Source organism: Emys orbicularis, chromosome 4 (genome assembly GCF_028017835.1).
Source record: "Emys orbicularis isolate rEmyOrb1 chromosome 4, rEmyOrb1.hap1, whole genome shotgun sequence".
Lineage (NCBI taxonomy): Eukaryota > Metazoa > Chordata > Testudines > Emydidae > Emys > Emys orbicularis.
In genome coordinates, this window is record NC_088686.1 from 66664153 (window position 1) to 66681746 (window position 17594).

At 41.9% G+C, this 17594-nt stretch overlaps 1 protein-coding gene and 1 pseudogene across 2 annotated transcripts in view; both read left to right on the forward strand.

Moving 5' to 3' along the window:
* Positions 1-2207: 2207 nt before the first annotated feature.
* The window catches only part of NUMB (NUMB endocytic adaptor protein), a 137707-nt gene continuing 122320 nt past the window's right edge, over positions 2208-17594 (forward strand). For both annotated transcript variants that reach the window (XM_065403575.1, XM_065403576.1), the window contains exon 1: positions 2208-2250. The gene's annotated coding sequence lies outside the window, so the exon portion shown is untranslated. The remainder of the gene's footprint in view (positions 2251-17594) is intronic.
* Positions 14233-16476, forward strand: LOC135877753 (uncharacterized; annotated as a pseudogene).

Sequence of the window (17594 nt, forward strand, 5' to 3'; positions counted from 1 at the left end):
GACTTTAGTAGATGAGAATACCGCACAATGTATTCTGGCCATACCCCTCCCAAGTGTGTGGGACACTTGGACACTGCATGCAAAACATTACCACGTCATTTCTGCTTGATTTTTTGTCTCCTTGCTGAGTTTAGCAACTGAAGATTGCAGGGAGGGACACTGTTTTTTGCTCCCTCAATTTAGGTGAGGAACTAGAGAGAACACTGTCTTGAAAATGCAGAATCAAAAGGGTTAATCTACCACTGGGGCAGAGGTGAAAGTAAGCCGGTACGGTCAGGTACGGCATACCGGCAAGAGCTGGTACACTGCCGACCGTACCTGGAGGGGATAGCTTCCTCAGGCTGGCAATTTAAAGGGCCTGGGGTTCCTGGCAGCGGCTGGAGCCCCATGCCCTTTAAATGGCCGCCAGAGCCCTGCTGCCAGAGCCCCGGGGTAGCGGTGGCGGCCTGAGGCTCTGGTGGTGATTTAAAGGGCCCCGGGGATTTAAAGGCCCTGCCTCTTCCGGTTGAGGCCCCACCCCCCTGCCCAGGACTCTGGCTTACCGGTACATTCTTTAAGTTACTTTCACCCCAGTGACTGGGGTGAATATTTCTGGTCACACTGTATGTCAAGCTCTGTCCTCTGGATTAATGGTTTCTTTATTTAAAAGTATTCTATATAACTTCAGAGGGGTAGCCGTGTTAGTCTGGATTTGTAAAAAGCAACAAAGAGTCCTGTGGCACCTTATAGACTAACAGATGTATTGGAGCATAAGCTTTCGTGGGTGAATACCCGTTGCTCCAATACATCTGTTAGTCTATAAGGTGCCACAGGACTCTTTGTTGCTATATAACTTGTTATTGTGTTATCAAAACAGTTCATAATGTCCCTTTAAGGTAGAGAAGTCTTCTTATCTCCATTTTATAGATGGGAAATGGAGACACCACTTATGTAACCTGTCATTCAGGAAGCCTGTGGTAGAGATAGGAATAGAACTCAGATACCCTGCCTCCCAGTACTGTGCCTAAAGCACAATACAAACCTCCCTTTCTCAGCAGGATGAAGGTGGCTGCTATCTAGTGCACGCTGAGTCAGGCATGGTGACTCCTACTTTGAGAAAAATATGGCTACAAGTAGAAATGTAGGAAATTGGCAGCATTTTCTGTGAAATTTAATATGTAGGTGATCAGTTTCATTTTAGAACTCTTAAATTAATGGAGATATCCCATCTCCTAGAACTGGAAGGGACCTTGAAAGGTCATTGAGTCCAGCCCCCTGCCTTCACTAGCAGGACCAAGTACTGATTTTGCCCCAGATCCCTAAGTGGCCCCCTCAAGGATTGAACTCACAACCCTGGGTTTAGTAGGCTAATGCTCAAACCACTGAGCTATCCCTCCCCCCTTTGCATCTCAAAAATTTTATTTTATTACACAATTTGGTTTTGACAAAATAACTAGTTTGGTATCAAAAGCAGTGAGAATTAAAATTCCAGATCTGAAGCCCCCTTTTGGTGGACAAGTGTCCCCTTTCAGAGTGAAAATTTAGAGACACATTGCAAATTGTTTTGGGTGAAATGGGCTGTTATTTGAGTTCACACATTTGAAACCTGTAATATTTTAATAGTTTCACCTTGCCTAGTGAATTTGAAACCCATCTAGAGCTCGACATTCCCCCCCCCCCGCCGAATAACACAGTTAAAACGGGTTGGGGATTAAATCCAGGAGCACATTAATATACTTAAAACCGCCATAAGCATCCATAGCTCTGTGGGGACAGAGGAATTGCTTGAGCGAATTATCTCCAGCAAGCGGATAGTTAATTCTGTCCAGGTACTTTCTTCTCTCTCCTCCTCCCGCCCTGTCCCTCCTTGCTGTGCAACCAAACTCAGCATAGGGGCAAGCACATGCACCTCTACTGCAGAGGAGGGAGGGAGGAAGGCGGGCGCATCGCAACAGCTGTCATCCCTACCATCCTATCCTAACTCTCAGCCTCAACAGTTTGAGCCAATCAGAAAGGCGAAAGGAGGTAGGGGCGTGCCAAACGCTAGAGTGAATAAAATACTGAGGGTGGGGTGGGGTCGAGATCTTGACAGGCATATGTTTTACCCAATCACAGTCAGGATGTGCGGCGCGGAGAGCCAATGGGATGTGAGGATGGGCGCGGAGGGCAATGGGGCGGGACTGGTTGTTAGGGGCGGGAGGGGGCGGTCGCGCTGCTTGGTGGCGACCGGCGACCGAGGCGGCGCGGAAGGGAGGAGGCTCCGGGCGGCAGGTGAGAGCGGCAGGGCCTGAGAAACTGGGAGGGGCCGGTGGGCTCGGGGTGGGGAGCGGACTCCAAAGCCGGGAGGTGAGAAAGGGGGGGGGCTGAGGGAGGCCCTGAGCCCCGGGAAGGGGCAGGGGCAGGGGTGCCCCGAGGACCGGGCGGGCGCTAAGGGCCGGACTCCGAGGCGGGTTGGCCAGAGTAGCTGGGGGAGGTGAGGGCTCGAGCTCCCGAGGGAGAGCGGCGGGGTTGGCTTGAGAAACGGGGGGGGGCCGCATAGGGTTGCGCTCCAGCGCAGGGGGCGAAGCGCCTGATCCTCGGGGTGGGGTGGGGATGAGCCTGAGGGAAGGGGGGGGTTCGAAGAGGGAGGGAACGAGAGTCCTGGGGAAGAAGAGGGGCGTTGAGACCCCTGGAGATAGGGAGGAAGTGGAGCGGGGTGGGCGGGCAGCCGCGGTCGCCGATCCCCAGGCACCAAACCCATCAGTTTATTTAGAAGAGTTACCCAGTTGGGAGTGTTTTAACTTCCTGATTCACTCTCCTAGGGTTGCCTGGCACTTGGCTTTCTTTTAGGCCCTGAGTTCTGCCCATCTCTAGGCTTTGTGAAGGGGGCTCTCCAGCAAGATTTACCCAGGGGGGCGCCTCTTCGGGTTTGTGCTTATGCCCTGGCTGCACTCAGTGTGTGGTGTTTGTGTGAAATGTTTTTGGATTCTGAGTTTTAGGACTTGGGACTCTGGAGGTCTAGGGTAGGGGGGAGAGAAAAGGCAAGAAACTTGGTTGTACTTTAATCTAGAGGAATACGTTGGGTTTTTTTGTTTTGTTTTTTTACTCTCTCTCTCCCCTTTCCTCTTACTGTGGTTGTAAGAAGTGAGGTTGGAATATGCTTTGATAAATCTGAGACTAAAATCTTTTAAACACTTCTGGTGAGAGCGATACAAAAATATTGGTGTGAGAGATGATGTAAAACTGACTAGATTTCAAAATGTGTCCCCCCCTGTAAGGGAGAGCATTGTTGTTGACTTCACCATTAACTCTTTTCTGCCACCTGTTTGCGTGCAAGTAATAAATAGGCTGCAAGATAGTGCAGAAGCAAGTACAGGGTATTTTTTTTTCATGCAAAATGCAGCAGAAATTGAGGTACAAAGTGCGTAATATTTGTGATTTCTTTAAGTACTTTATATTGAAATGAACACCATTTCCTGATGTAACTTCTTTGATTATTAACCAGTTAGCTACTGGAAACTTTAAGTCAAGGGTTAAATGCAGCTTCTGTTTCAAGGAATTAATTTATTTTATCGTGGTATTAATGAAAGTGAACAGTCTTGAAGAATGAAAGGATATGTCTCCCTAGCTACAGTTAACATGTCTTGCAGCAGCTGTCATCTAAAACTCTGCTAATCCTCAAGATTTATGTAACCTGCTCATTAATGTTTTATGAAACTGTAAGGGAGCTTCTGGTTATATTTCTTCTGTTTAATGTGTGCATTGTCATGTTTTCCAAGGTTAATTTCAGTGTCTCTAATTCAGGCATCCAGTGTAGCAAATCTGTCATTTGTTAACTATCTGGTTATAACAAATGGTTGCTTAAATGTTTTGTGGTCTTCCTGCCTTTACCCATGTCCTCATCAGCACAGAGACAGTTATAATGGGAGACAAGTTCATACAGTCCAGCTTCAATATTGTTCTGGGTATTGCTTGTAGCATAAAATGTAAACTTAAATGGGTTAACCGACTTACCAGAGAAAAACAGCACTTTGTTACTTTTCCCACTCAATATAGGTTATCCATTCCTTCATTTATTGGCCATTCTTTGTGGAAACTCTCAAAAAAGCATTTGAATGATATCAAATCATGTGAACAAAATTTAAACATAAGTTGAATTAGGAGTGTGAGATCAATCATCCTTGCTGATTATCCTTAAACAGTTTTGCTTATCTCCTCCTACAATGAAGTTCATTAATCTATAATTGAATAAAATAGTGGCTTTAGGCATCAGTGAAACCTCTGATTTGCAGAACAATGCTGTAATAAAACTCAAAGATCACATAACAAAGAATGCTTTTTCAGGTATTTAAGTAAGAAATGCAATTAGCATCAAGCACTTAAACCTGTTCATATTGGCAGTTCCTGCACAAAATACATTTTTCACATTGAGTTTTATTTCCTGAACTCTTAGGCCTGGTCTATGCCTAACACTTAAGTCGACCTAGCCACATTGTTTAGGATTGTGGATAATTTCACACCTGTGTGATGCAGTTAGGTTGACCTAACCCTCAGTGTTAACATTTGTCTATACTGTGGCTGGGAGCATGCCTCCTAGCCTGGGTAGAAAGACATTGGCTAGCTCTGTTTGCTATTTTTAGCACTGTAGCTCAGTGTGGACATGGTGGCAGAGACAAGCCATGAGCTTGCTCTGCTTGAGCTAGTGCTCTAAAAATAGCTCTGTGGATGTTGCCTGCAGAAGCTAGCTAGCCACGTGATTACAGACCCGGGGGGTTGGGTGCTCTTGTACTCTGGTTGCTAGCCTGGGCTGCAATGTATATGCTTTTTTTTTTTTTTTAGCATGTTAGCTTGACCTTTATACTATTTTTCTTTCCCATCTCTTTTCAAGTTAAATGTGGAAAATGAAGGTGCATCTAAACTAGAAAGTGTGTTGTCCTGTTTTCTAGTAATGGGGTAAACAGCATTCAGATATCTTTTTGCCACTATGTGTCTCAAAGGTTTTCATGATATTATGGTAGCAGTTGCCAACCCCAGGCATTCAAAAATCACATCTGGCCCCTAAAAAAAAAAATCTTAAGACTGAAATGGTAAATGTTGATACGCCTTCTGGTTTCTGAGCCTTTGGGATTCACTCAAGTTATGTTTTCAGGCTCTTCTCTACAGCTATGAGGGCTAGAATTCTTTTTAACAAAAGCTGAAATTCTTGTATAATCACTTGCATTGTGGAGCTAGGGCCTTAAAAACACTCAGTGTTCTGAGTCTTGTGATAAAACTACAAGAATTGGCAACATTGTGATGGTAAGATCTCTTGAATCTTGCATACAGTTGTTCTCATTCCATTTCCAGCACTGATGCAGTACTGGAAAACCAGTACTTTCCTAATGTAGACAAAGCCTTAATATAGTCTTCTGCCTTTTTGAAAAAATAGGTTTGCAGAACGTCTGAAGTTCATTTTCAGTCTTCTGTGAAAATCCAATCAGTTGAAAAAGGACTCAAGTAAAGTATTTTGGACTATCCCTTTAAATGTAGTAAGTTGTCTTTGGGCACAGCCTTTGGCCCAGGCAGGTAACAGCCATGTCCATGCTGGGGGGGGGAAAAGTATTTGTGTTAGCTTGTGTGGGTAAATTCTAGGGTTTACCTTGACATTCTAACATTGAAACTATAACTGCTTTGTCTGCTAGGATCTTAATGTTTGGTAAAGACAAGACCAATATGTTTGATAAAACTAATTCCACAGTGCATTGGGGACCACTTTAGGGCTGAAACTTTTGCAGTAGAGACAGCAGATGTTAATTAGAAAAGATTTTTCTTCCAATTTTAACTTCTGACTTTTGCTTTGATTTTCAGCATGAGACACAGCCCTATTTACTTTAATTGATCCAGAGTTTGTTCTGATAAGTTACTAACACTTGTGAGGTTTCTAGGGGTCATCTGGCATTTCATGGAATCTGGAGAAGCTTGTAACTTTACAGGACTTTCATAGCATACTCTCCGATGTACTCCCTGTTTAGCAGACCTTTAAGTCCATGAAAACTTGAGTCAGCTGTCAATAATCTGGGAAAAGCTTTGCATCTTTATTTTTTGTATTCATGTGCTAGTCAGCCTTTATCCTTAATATGTAACACACTGGAGAGTTCTGATGTCTTGGAGTTACCTTGTCTGCATACAGCTGATTCTGGGCAGTGACTTATGTCCACTCCCTCAGGCCCATTGTTTTGGAGCATTGTGATTAAAAAATGTCTGAGGAAGCAGTTTCTGTAGTGGAGGACAAATGCTCTGTACACCAACAACTGATTGGGGTTGCAAATGCCACAGTCTAAATCCTCTTTCTTGTTGAAGGTATGGAGCCAAGCAGTTGTCTTCCCTGGACTCTAGAGAGGAAACAAACCTTAGTTATTCTAGAGCAGTGGTTCTCAATCAGGGGTATGCATACCCCTGGGGTTACGCAGAGGTCTTCCAGGGGGTACATCAACTCAATTTCATATAGAGAGTGACTTGTTTATGCTGCTCTATATACAGTACTATACACTGAAATGGAAGTACAATATTTATATTCCAATTGTTTTATTTTATAATTATATGGTAAAAATGAGAAAGTAAGCAATTTTTCAGTAATAGCGTGCTGTGGCACTTTTGTATTTTTATGTCTGATTTTGTAAGCAAGTAGTTTTTAAGTGAGGTGAAACTTGGGGTATGCAAGACAAATCAGCCTCCTGAAAGGGGTACAGTAGTATGGAAAAGTTGAGAGTCACTGTTCTAGAGTATTAAATCTAGGGCATTTCTGGAAAACTGTTTTGGATCTAACTTCAAGGTCAAATTCACCAGTCTTCAGATTACCAGGTGAAATCTAAGGCTATGTCCTCACTACGGGGGGTGGGGTGGGGTGTCGATTTAAGATACGCAAATTCAGCTACGCGAATAGCATAGCTGAATTCGACGTATCCGAGCCGACTTACCCCGCTGTGAGGACGGCGGCAAATCGACCTCCACGGCTCCCCCGTCGACGGCGCTTACTCCTACCTGCGCTGGTGGAGTACAAGCATCGATTCGGGGATCGATTGTCGCGTCCTGACGAGACGCGATAATTCGATCCCCGAGAGATCGATTTCTACCCGCCGATTTCAGGCGGGTAGTGAAGACGTAGCCTAAGTAATTTCAAATCTTAGCCTAAAAGTTTATCTGCAAAAAGATATAAAACAGCTCAGAATTGTTCCTGGGTAGCATACCTTTTCTTGAAGAATTAAAGTGGGGATTTTTGGTGTGTTGGGTCCTAAACACAGCCCTTCTCTGTTCACTAATCTGTATTGGTCTGTATGCCAAGAGAATCTATTAAACAGAGCTGTTTTTGTATAATATCCAATTATCTTGGGCTTCTGTGCCAGCTGCAGATCTAGAAACCACAAACGACATCATCAGGCAGAAATTCTATATTGATGGACTGGGCCAGAAGCAATTTCTAGCACATCAGCTAATTATGACCTCAACTCAACCACTTTTCCTAGTCAAAACAACTAAGAGTAGAAAGGGGGTGGGTGGAGAGAAATGATGCTTTAAAAAAAAAAAAAGTTAAACAATTTAACACCTTTAAGACTGTTTATCAAGTTAGCCTTGGTTCCATGATAGGTAGATAACTCTTTTAAAAATTCCATATCCACACAGACCCTGAGAGGTTTTGACTTCTAAAGGCTACATGCCAAGTCAAGAGCAGAGATGGGTCTGGAACCCAGCTTTTCTCATTCCCTATGCCTAATCAGTGATACTGCCTGTTTACACTTGAAAACAAAGCTGTGGTTTTCAACCTTTTTTGTGTTTGTGGACCCCTAAAATTTTTGAATGCAGGTGCGGACCCCTTTGGAAATCTTAGACATAGTCTAGCTACAGAAGCACAGCTGCAGCGCTTCCGAGTACGCATTACCTATGCCAATGGAGGGGGTTCTCCTCCTGGCGCAGGTAATCCATCTCCCTGAGAGGCTGTAGCTAGGTCAATGGAAGAATTCTTCCATTGACCTAGCACTATTTACATTAGCGGGTTAGGTCAGTTTAATTACGTCACTTGGGTGTGGATTTTTTGTGCTCCTGAGTGATATAGCAGGGTCAACCTAACTTTAGTGTAGGCTAGGCCTGAGTCTTTCCAGTAACAGCTGACAACTTGTAGCTCTGGCTAACCTAGATGCTAAGTGAATTTCTTTGAGTTGTTTTCCTGAGATCAGAGGGAAGATAGCCTGTCTGCAAAGGCATTCTTCCATCCATTTAAAAAGTAAAATTTTGTGTAGCGGCGTATGAAATTCCTCTCTTCCCACTACAAAGGAATGATACAAAATAGCTTCTTGTTGCACAACTGGTGAGTTGGTTCTGTTTTTGTTAAAAGCTGCAATAGAAACATGAGCTCGAGGGTACTTTCATGTTTTACTTCTGTACCTATTTAATTCTTGATAATATTACTTTTTCCTCAAGATCTTCAAAAAAAGTTAAGTCCCTCGTAGTTGTCTAGCTGTACAGTTTTGTAACTTTTGTTTTGGACTTTTCTGATATTTGAGCTTAGTATCATTAGAATATGTAGGTGAAGCATGTGGCTTGCCAAGTAAGAAACAACTTCCTCAGATCAGGTTGCTATTGACTTTTTGCTACACTCCTCCCTCCTTCACTTTTGTTCCTCAGAAAGAGCTTGAATAAGTTCTGTGGAAAATCACTAAATCAACTGATTCTTTTTCCTCATGCAAACATGGTTGGTATGTATTTGACTTGTACTGACTTCTGTGGTTTTGTGGCTGTAGGGTTCAGTATTTCTCAAGTAAGGTATTTTTTGGGAGGGGAGGAGGCTGGTTTTGTGGTTTGTTCACTTTTCTTAACTTTGATTTAAAATCCTTTTGAATCGCTTTGATGGGTAATATCTTTGGTGTGTTATCATTATATGAGGGTAGATGAGTAGGTTTCCTTTTGCAGAGTTGACATGTTTTATGGTTAACTTGAAAGTCTGCTTTACAAGACTTTCTGTTCTCTTTTCTATTTTTAATTTGTGAGAAGATGTGACAAATGACTTTACTAAACATCAGTAAGTATGTTGTAGAGGTAAGTACTTTAGAGCTAATTTACTTCATTTGTATAGTATGGGGGTATAACTAGTATTTTAGGTTAGAATTCTGTTCACATTTCTTGTTTCAAAATATGTGTACAGAAACTTGCATCTGTGTTTTATGCAGGTAACCATCTGACACACCCAGGGATGAGTCTAGAGACCAAAAATGAACACACACTCGAATTCCATATGGTTCTGTAGTTAGTTGTCTAATGACTTATGAGCTGTGTTTGAGTTTAAGCCTCAGTATATGATCAGAATGTACATATTTGGATCATAAATACCACTGTTTGAAGGAAGTCAGTGACTGAAGCATTGCCTTTTGCTGTTCTTGTTCTAGCAAATGTTTAAGTACTGGATTTTTTTTTTGTTTAAATTATTTGTTAGAATTATTTTTTCCTACTGTACAGGTAGTTGCTTTAGTTTGTTTACATGCTGTCATTGTACCTTTTCATAAACTGGCACCTTCAGAAACAATGATTTGTCCTGTGAACTCCAACTGTAATTAGATCACTCTTACTTCATCCACTTAAACTCTGGTTTTTATATTTTTAACAACTTATTTATTTAGAAGCTTTTAACAGGTTGCAAATCACTTCCAAGTAAATGTCAACCAAAGCCTATTTTTTTTTTAAGAGAAACATTGTGCAGTAATATACCGTAATCAAATATTTCTGCTTAACATGGTGGTGTTATATTACAGCATGCTATCCAGGACACATTTCTGTTAATTTTATTAAGTTGAGTGAAACTACTGACTCTGCTCATATTTACTAAACCAGGTGTGTCTATCAATATTTAAAAAATGGACAGGTATACTTTTTTTTTTTTTTTTAGGTGAATGTCTGAGTACTGAATAAATAATTCTTTTCTTGGGTGTACCCACTTCCACTAGGAAGTTCCAGGAAGATTACCAAAGGTGATTTGTACCAGATATTACAGACTGTGGGATATCACAACAAAGCATCATCAGTACTCTAGTCATGTCCACTATATATGCATAAAATCATCTTTTACCAGAGTTTCTTCAGCATTTATTCCCATTCCTCTTGGAGTAATTTGTCTAACCAAACCACTTCCTACATTGTCATTCATATGGAAATTTTTTTGTTAGGAAAGTTGTCTGCAAAGATGGATATAAATTAGTTATTTTTTGTGTTGTAATCATCCAGAAGTCATCACTTTTATTAAAGTTAACTTTAATACATAAAAGAACTTTCCTAGGGAAGTTGAGAAATGTAGTGCCTAACTTGAAGGTACTGGTACCATGAGAGAGGGGGCCAGTTAAAGTTAGTTTTGCTATCTAAATAAGTTAGAAAAGTTTATTTGAACAGGTGGCCAACCGTATGTATTCCAAGAATCTCCCAGGCCTTAACATTCTGATTTTTATTTCTATATGCTTATGGGTTTATCTTAGTGGAACTATGATCATAATAATTAAAAATTGTTGCATTCAGGTAAACATCCTGAATAATCATCTCTAACAGGCCTAATTTTCTTCAGCACTTTCATACTTGATCAGATTAAGTACTCTCCGTCTGTATACACTTTGGTGTTTGTTAAAACTGAAATTGGAACCTACAATATGTAATTAGTAAATACAGGTAATATTATAAAGGAAAACTGGAATAACTGAGTACAGCATAGCAGCTCTAGATTAAATATATTGCTAGAATTGAGTATGTATGAGACCAGGCCCTGATCTGACTTTGGGCCTTTAGGCCCCATGGCAATGTGTAAATCAGTGGTTCTCAAGCTTTTGTACTGGTGACCCTTTTCACAGAGCAAGCTTCCGAGTGCGACCCCCCCCCTTATAAATTAAAAACACTTTTTCCCTATATTTAACACCATTATAAATGGTGGAGGCAAAGCGGGGTTTGGGGTGGAAGCTGACAGCTTGCGACCCCCCATTTAATAACCTTGCGACTCCCTGAGGGGTCCCAATCCCCAGTTTGAGAACTGCTGGTGTAAATAGTCTATATTGAATGGGTTAATGGGAAGTTTAGACTATTCCTAGTTAAACTGAGGTACCAGTGTAAACCCACCTAAAATATAAGACATATCTTGCAGATATACATGTTGAGATCATAGGCAAGTAGTGCATCATGAGAATTCCTCAGTTTTGCTCTTTGCATTTGAGCAGCATCAACACTTCACCATGGATCCAGTTGTAGTAAAGAAAACTCCAGAGGTTGTCTGTGGGTTATGGTGTCCAGGTAATGAAAGGTCACTGGAATTTCTTTCAGTACCAAGACTCAAAATTACCCAGGGCAGTCCAAGGAAAAATATCTATGCAAAGTAAAAGGTTGTAAGATTAATTTGGTAGAAATTTATTTTAGGTGAAATGGTGTGTGGTTTTTTTGTTTGTTTGTTTTTAATATTTAAACTGTAAACTCTCTCAGGTAGGGAATGTGTCTATCTACTGTATAAATGCATAATGCTACAGAAATATTTTTAACTTAAAAATGCAAAGTCTGATTCTCAGAAATGACACTTGCTGTTTGAAAACTATTTTTAGATAAAGTTATTGACATGGACATGATTGAACTTCATGACAGTGTCCTCACATGACAGCACACTGTCAGAAGCAGAAAATTAAATTAAAACACATTAATTATATTAAAATACTGCTTGTATTCCACTACTCTGTGGATAACTGAATCTTGCTTCTGTGGATATGACACTTACATGCAAGAGAAAAGGTTTTCAAAGTAATCAAGATCCAGACAGACAAGACACTAAGGGCTTATCTACACTAGTGTACTTCGCCCATGCTGAAAAATGTAGCATAGTTTATATCTGCCTTTAGTTTGTTTAAAATGCCATGTTTTTTAAAAGTAGGAGACAATGCAATAAATATGATTTCAAAGAAAGCAGTATTTTTGTGTTTGGTTCAGATAAATCAAACTGAGTCTGTTCCACGTAAATGATACATGAAAATGCTGATCTATCAGAACTGTGTTGGTGCTGTAGAACTCAGTCCTACCTACTTTCTTCCTAGACCCTCAGTGTGTCTGTGTGATCCCATCACTATAATATCTGAATGCCTCACAAATACTTATCAATCTAGCCACCCAAAATCCATGTGAACTAAAAGTATTCTCAGTTTTACAGATGGTTAAGATGTGTGCACAGAGATTAAGAGACATGGGCAAGGTTACACAGTCTTCAACAGCACCAGGGACTGAACCTTGATCTCTTGAGTGTTTTGCCTTAACCATAAGACCATTTTTTGTCTCCTGGTTGGTCTCGCTATGGATTGAATTACAAAAGTATAATTTCTGTGTCTGTGAAAGAGATGAGAATGTTACTTTACATATGAGGGAAGGAAGATAAACCAAGAGGTGGGGGAAAGGGAGGGAGTTTCTAAATTGCAGAGAGCTATTTGGGTCTGTTTGTGTCTCCTACTCACAGGAATTTGAACCATCAGGTGAGACAATCTCAGAAACTTGTGCCTGTGCTTTGCGCTTCCTGCAGTTTACAAACCTGTCTGGGCCACTCAAGTCCACGGAAGAGGTAGGAAACTCTTGATCTGTAACTTATTAGATGTAGCCCTACTTCCACCTTTGCTTAGCCTCATGAAATGTGTTGAGTATTTCATGAGTTCTAGACCTACCCCATTTGACCTGGTTATTATTATCTTTGTCTTAGCTCTGTGGAAAGGAATATAGAATCCTGGTTACTGCTAGGGATGTAAATGTTATTTAAAAGTTAACCGTTTAAACAATTACAAAACGTTTTGTTTAAACAGTTAACAGATTAAAGGCCGGCCGGCACAGCTGGGGCTGCTCCGGCCGGCACAGCTGGGGCTGCTCCGGCCGGCACAGCTGGGGCTGCTCCGGCCGGCACAGCTGGGGCTGCTCCGGCCGGCACAGCTGGGGCTGCTCCGGCCGGCACAGCTGGGGCTGCTCCGGCCGGCACAGCTGGGGCTGCTCCGGCCGGCACAGCTGGGGCTGCTCCGGCCGGCACAGCTGGGGCTGCTCCGGCCGGCACAGCTGGGGCTGCTCCGGCCGGCACAGCTGGGGCTGCTCCGGCCGGCACAGCTGGGGCTGCTCCGGCCGGCACAGCTGGGGCTGCTCCGGCCGGCACAGCTGGGGCTGCTCCGGCCGGCACAGCTGGGGCTGCTCCGGCCGGCACAGCTGGGGCTGCTCCGGCCGGCACAGCTGGGGCTGCTCCGGCCGGCACAGCTGGGGCTGCTCCGGCCGGCACAGCTGGGGCTGCTCCGGCCGGCACAGCTGGGGCTGCTCCGGCCGGCACAGCTGGGGCTGCTCCGGCCGGCACAGCTGGGGCTGCTCCGGCCGGCACAGCTGGGGGTTAACGATTAAGGCAGGTTAACCAATAAGACTAATGCTTACCATTTAACATTTTACATCCCTAGTTACTACATGGCTTCTTAGTCTGAGTCAAAATGGTCAAAGGCAGACTTTGGTTTAGGAGAATGGCAAAGCTCTGAATATCTTTTTAGGACCTCTCCCAGAAAAACAGCACGTACAAAAGGGTCACTACACTTACAGGTGTCTTCCAATAACCTATCTAAAGGCCAGTCCTGTAACTTTTTAACAGTCTGGAATTTTCTAGTTTTTTCACTTCTGGAGAATATGCACCTGAAGCATCTTTTCTTCTGTCATGGCAGCTGATAGAATCACCTGTTAAAGGGGTCTCTGGAACATGACTTGTGTATAGTGAATATAGATACCAGTCTGTCATGGGGACAGGTTCAAGTTGTCTAATTCTACAAGGGAAAAAAAAATCCTTTTGGAGAAAAGGATGTACATAAGTTAATCAGAATTTGGGGATATGGGGGGATGCTTTAGCCTTAAGAGTCCTTGGTAGAGTAGACAGTACTTTAGTTTCCCTGTCTGAACAAAAGTGGGCTGCCCAGCCTATTCTACAGAGCTGGATCAATTTTCTCTTTCTCTGTCAGAGAAAATTGTTGTTATGAAGACTAATGATTGTGCACGTGTAACAATGCCTGTATGATCTTCTGCTTGAACTGAAAGGACCAGGCCTATTGGTTCAAAGGTGGTAAAGACTGGCAAAGGTGGCAAAGCTCTAATATGGTCTAGCTACTAGAGCAGCATTTCTCAAACGTGGCCATCAGCAGATTTTTTGTGTGTGGCCACCACAGCCTCCAAAGTGCCCCCAAAATTGCTGAGACATCAAGTATTAAAGTTGCCTTGTAAATGCCATAAATCGTAATGCGCACTCATTCTCTTCTAAGTATTATGGTACAGTGCAGGCAGCACTGAACTACATAGACTTTCTTTCAAGTCAGAGCGTATTCATTGGCTAATTACTGTTTACATCTCGTACTACTGTAGCTCCGTAGGCTACTACTGTAGCTCCATAGGCAACTACTGGCCAACATCATGGTTGGCAAGATCACTGCATGGTGTTTGGGTAGGTAGTGATTTGTTTGTGGTAGAAGGTGAGAGAGTTAAAAACATGAATGGATATCAGAAAGTTTTTCCAAAATATCAGTACCAGAAAATGACCCTGAATGTGATACAGAGACTGTCCCAGAGGGAGCCACCTGCTGCTAAGAAAGCAGAACATGGAAAGAAGAAAAACGAACATTTCAGGACCAGTGGAAAATGCAGTTTTGTGGTTCTGAAGCCATCCGATTCAGTTTCCGAGTAAGTTACAGTGTGCACTGTTTGTAAGAAATTCATCAAATTAAAATTTACACAGTGCAATGTCCTTATAGCATTCATACAGGGGAAGTTGCACAAAATTACTACGGTGAGTTTGAGGCACAAGCTGTTAAATGATGCAAAAACAGAGTTTGAAAGACAATGATGGCTCAGATTTTTGAATAAAGTGGATCATATACAAATGACTACTTTTAAAGTTGCGCTACTTTTGGGGAAAGCAAGGAAACCATTCAGCAACGAAGAATTTGTGAAGAAAATTGTCCTGGCCATACAACCAGAAAATATGCTTGTAGAGAGATACCACTGAGCAATAACACATTATAGAGGGAGCACAAGAGATCTGGTGAATCTTCTACAAAATGAAATAGCTGAAAAAGTCTGAGAGCCCTTTCTACAGCCTGTGCTTGGATGAGGGCTTTGATGTCACGAGGAATCCCAAGATAATTGTATGCGCTCTCTTTTTTCACTATGATTGCCATTGTTTTTCTGATGGTGTTTTATGTCAGTTGAATCTCAGTGACAGGCCAACTGGCAAACGCATTTTTCAGGCGAGAATGGAGGAGTGCCCCCATTCACTTTGACAATCTGTGCAGCTTGAGAGCTGCTGGGGCAGTGGTTTTGCAAGGTACATGAGTAGGGGTGCCGAATTGCTTCCAAGAAAGCTCAAATGTTTTTTTGTTATACTGTTTTGCTCACCAAGAAGTACTTGCCAGCAAGGCTTCAATGAAAAGTACGAATGAGGTTGAATCCGTAGTGAAAAAGTGCATCAATGGTGTCAAAGCCAGCAGTGTCAGTAAAGGGAGATGCAAAACTGGCTGCAAGATGCAAGGTGCTGCTGAATTATAATCAAATCTGCTGCCTTAATTTTAATGACCGTGTACAGAGGCTGTTTGAGCTCCAGGAAGAGCTCGTTGAGGTTTTGAACACAGTTTCACTGGAACTGTCCCAAAAGCTGCAAGATCCAGAAGTACATGGTTGTGTGCTCCTTTTGAAACAGTTTCTACCAAAGCTTGCTTCCTTGAATCTGGAGCTTCAGAAACCTCAGCAAACGATATTTGACAGTATTGAAATAATTAATACATTCAGAATGACAATTGCTGACATTGTCCCGTATCTACGAGAGGAACAGGACTTTTCATTTTTTTTTTTTTTACAAGCTTGGTCAGTTTCTCAGCTGTCAGGATGAGAATGTGTAGCGAAAGGTCATTTTAGCTCTAACCGAATACCTGACTATCCTCTCAGAGGATCTTGAAAATAGTTTCTGTGAGAGAAACCCTTTCCTTCAGTACCCCTTTGTGACCAACCCATTCAGCGATTCTGGTTCAGGTTTTTTGGCTGCAAACAAGCTGCCTTGCAAGACAGATTAGCTTCCTTTGACTCTTTGGATTTAAGCAATCTCAGATACCTCATGCTGTCAAATGCACAATGATGCAAGAATGAAAACATACTTCAGAGCTCCTCTACTGTAACACCAGGCTGACTGGAGTAATGTGTACCTGTTTGAGGACACCCACAAGCCCCTAGCTAAAGTTGCTTTTCTTTTCTTGTGCCTGTTTTCTGGTACTTTAGAACTCCTGCATTAGAGGACAAAGAGCTCCCATGTTTTAGCATGGGATGCACAGGGAAATCAAATCACTGATACTTCACAAATCTCAACTTCACTTTTGAAAATGATAAAACTAAAAATTTGGGTGTTCAAGTGTCCTTTGGTGAGAATTTTTTTCTATTTGTAATATCAAGGATGCCTAATGGGACATGCATGGGTTTGAACGCTAGAAATAGGTGTTGTTTTGGAGCATATTCCTCCCCCCCCCCACATGCTCCCTATGAGTGTGACACTTGCTAGATTTCCTTTGTTAGCAGGACAGCTTTGTATGAATAATTCTCTCTTCCCAAAGCCCCCTTATGGGGACCCAGGAAATAAAGATAATCTTCCGCCATGCCCCTTGAAATCCCATAGATGCTCCTTGTACCCAAGAGTAATTTTCTCTTGCCATTCCCCCAAGTACCTTCTGCCAGTTCTTAATTCCTTGTAAACAAAGCTGGGAGTGAAGACTTGCTATTGTTTCTGTACTCTTACTGAGTCTGGCTGCTGTCCAGATCTGGAGAAGGGGACTACCAGACTATGTTGCTAACACTGCTTTGCCAGCTGAGTGGAGGGGTCAGGAGAAGTCTAGAGGCTCTGCTGTACCCTGGCTTTATTTTCCCCCTAATTGGTTGGACACCTGACTGATCTTGCTCCTTTCTCTGGGTTCTGTGGGGATATAAGGCTTGATGTACACCTAAAAATTAGATCAACCTAGCCAGGGTGGATTTGATTTAAATCACTAGTCTGGAAGACTCTATTTAATCATGGATTTCTACATAAAAGTGCATTCTTGTTGGTTGTTATAACCTTAATATACATATTCTTCACAACTTAGAGATAGATGTACGTTTCATTTTTAGAAGGTACACACTATACATTTTTAAACTGTGATTTATTTTGAAAACTTTTCAGATTAGCTTTACAGCTATATCAGAAAATGAATGAATGTTTGGTTATTTCATTTATCAACGGTAATTGAAGAAGATAGTTCACCTCCCAATGACTTCATAAATATCTCCAATTCAACAGATTAATCATTAATATTTGGAGGATTTTCTTGCCATGCTGTATTAGGAGGAGAACATCACCAGACAGACATTTAAATTGTTTTATTTAACTAAAACAACAACGTTATGTATTCTGGATTTTTTCTTCAACAGCAAACATATAATATAACAAAACAAGCATATTAATTTTGGAATTTAGTTAAACATTCAAGTTTTTTAAAACCAGGTTTGTTTGTTAAAATTGTTTTTAACTAAAATAGTTAAATGAAATATTAAAAAAAACAAAATAAAAATTAAATCGACTATGTCAG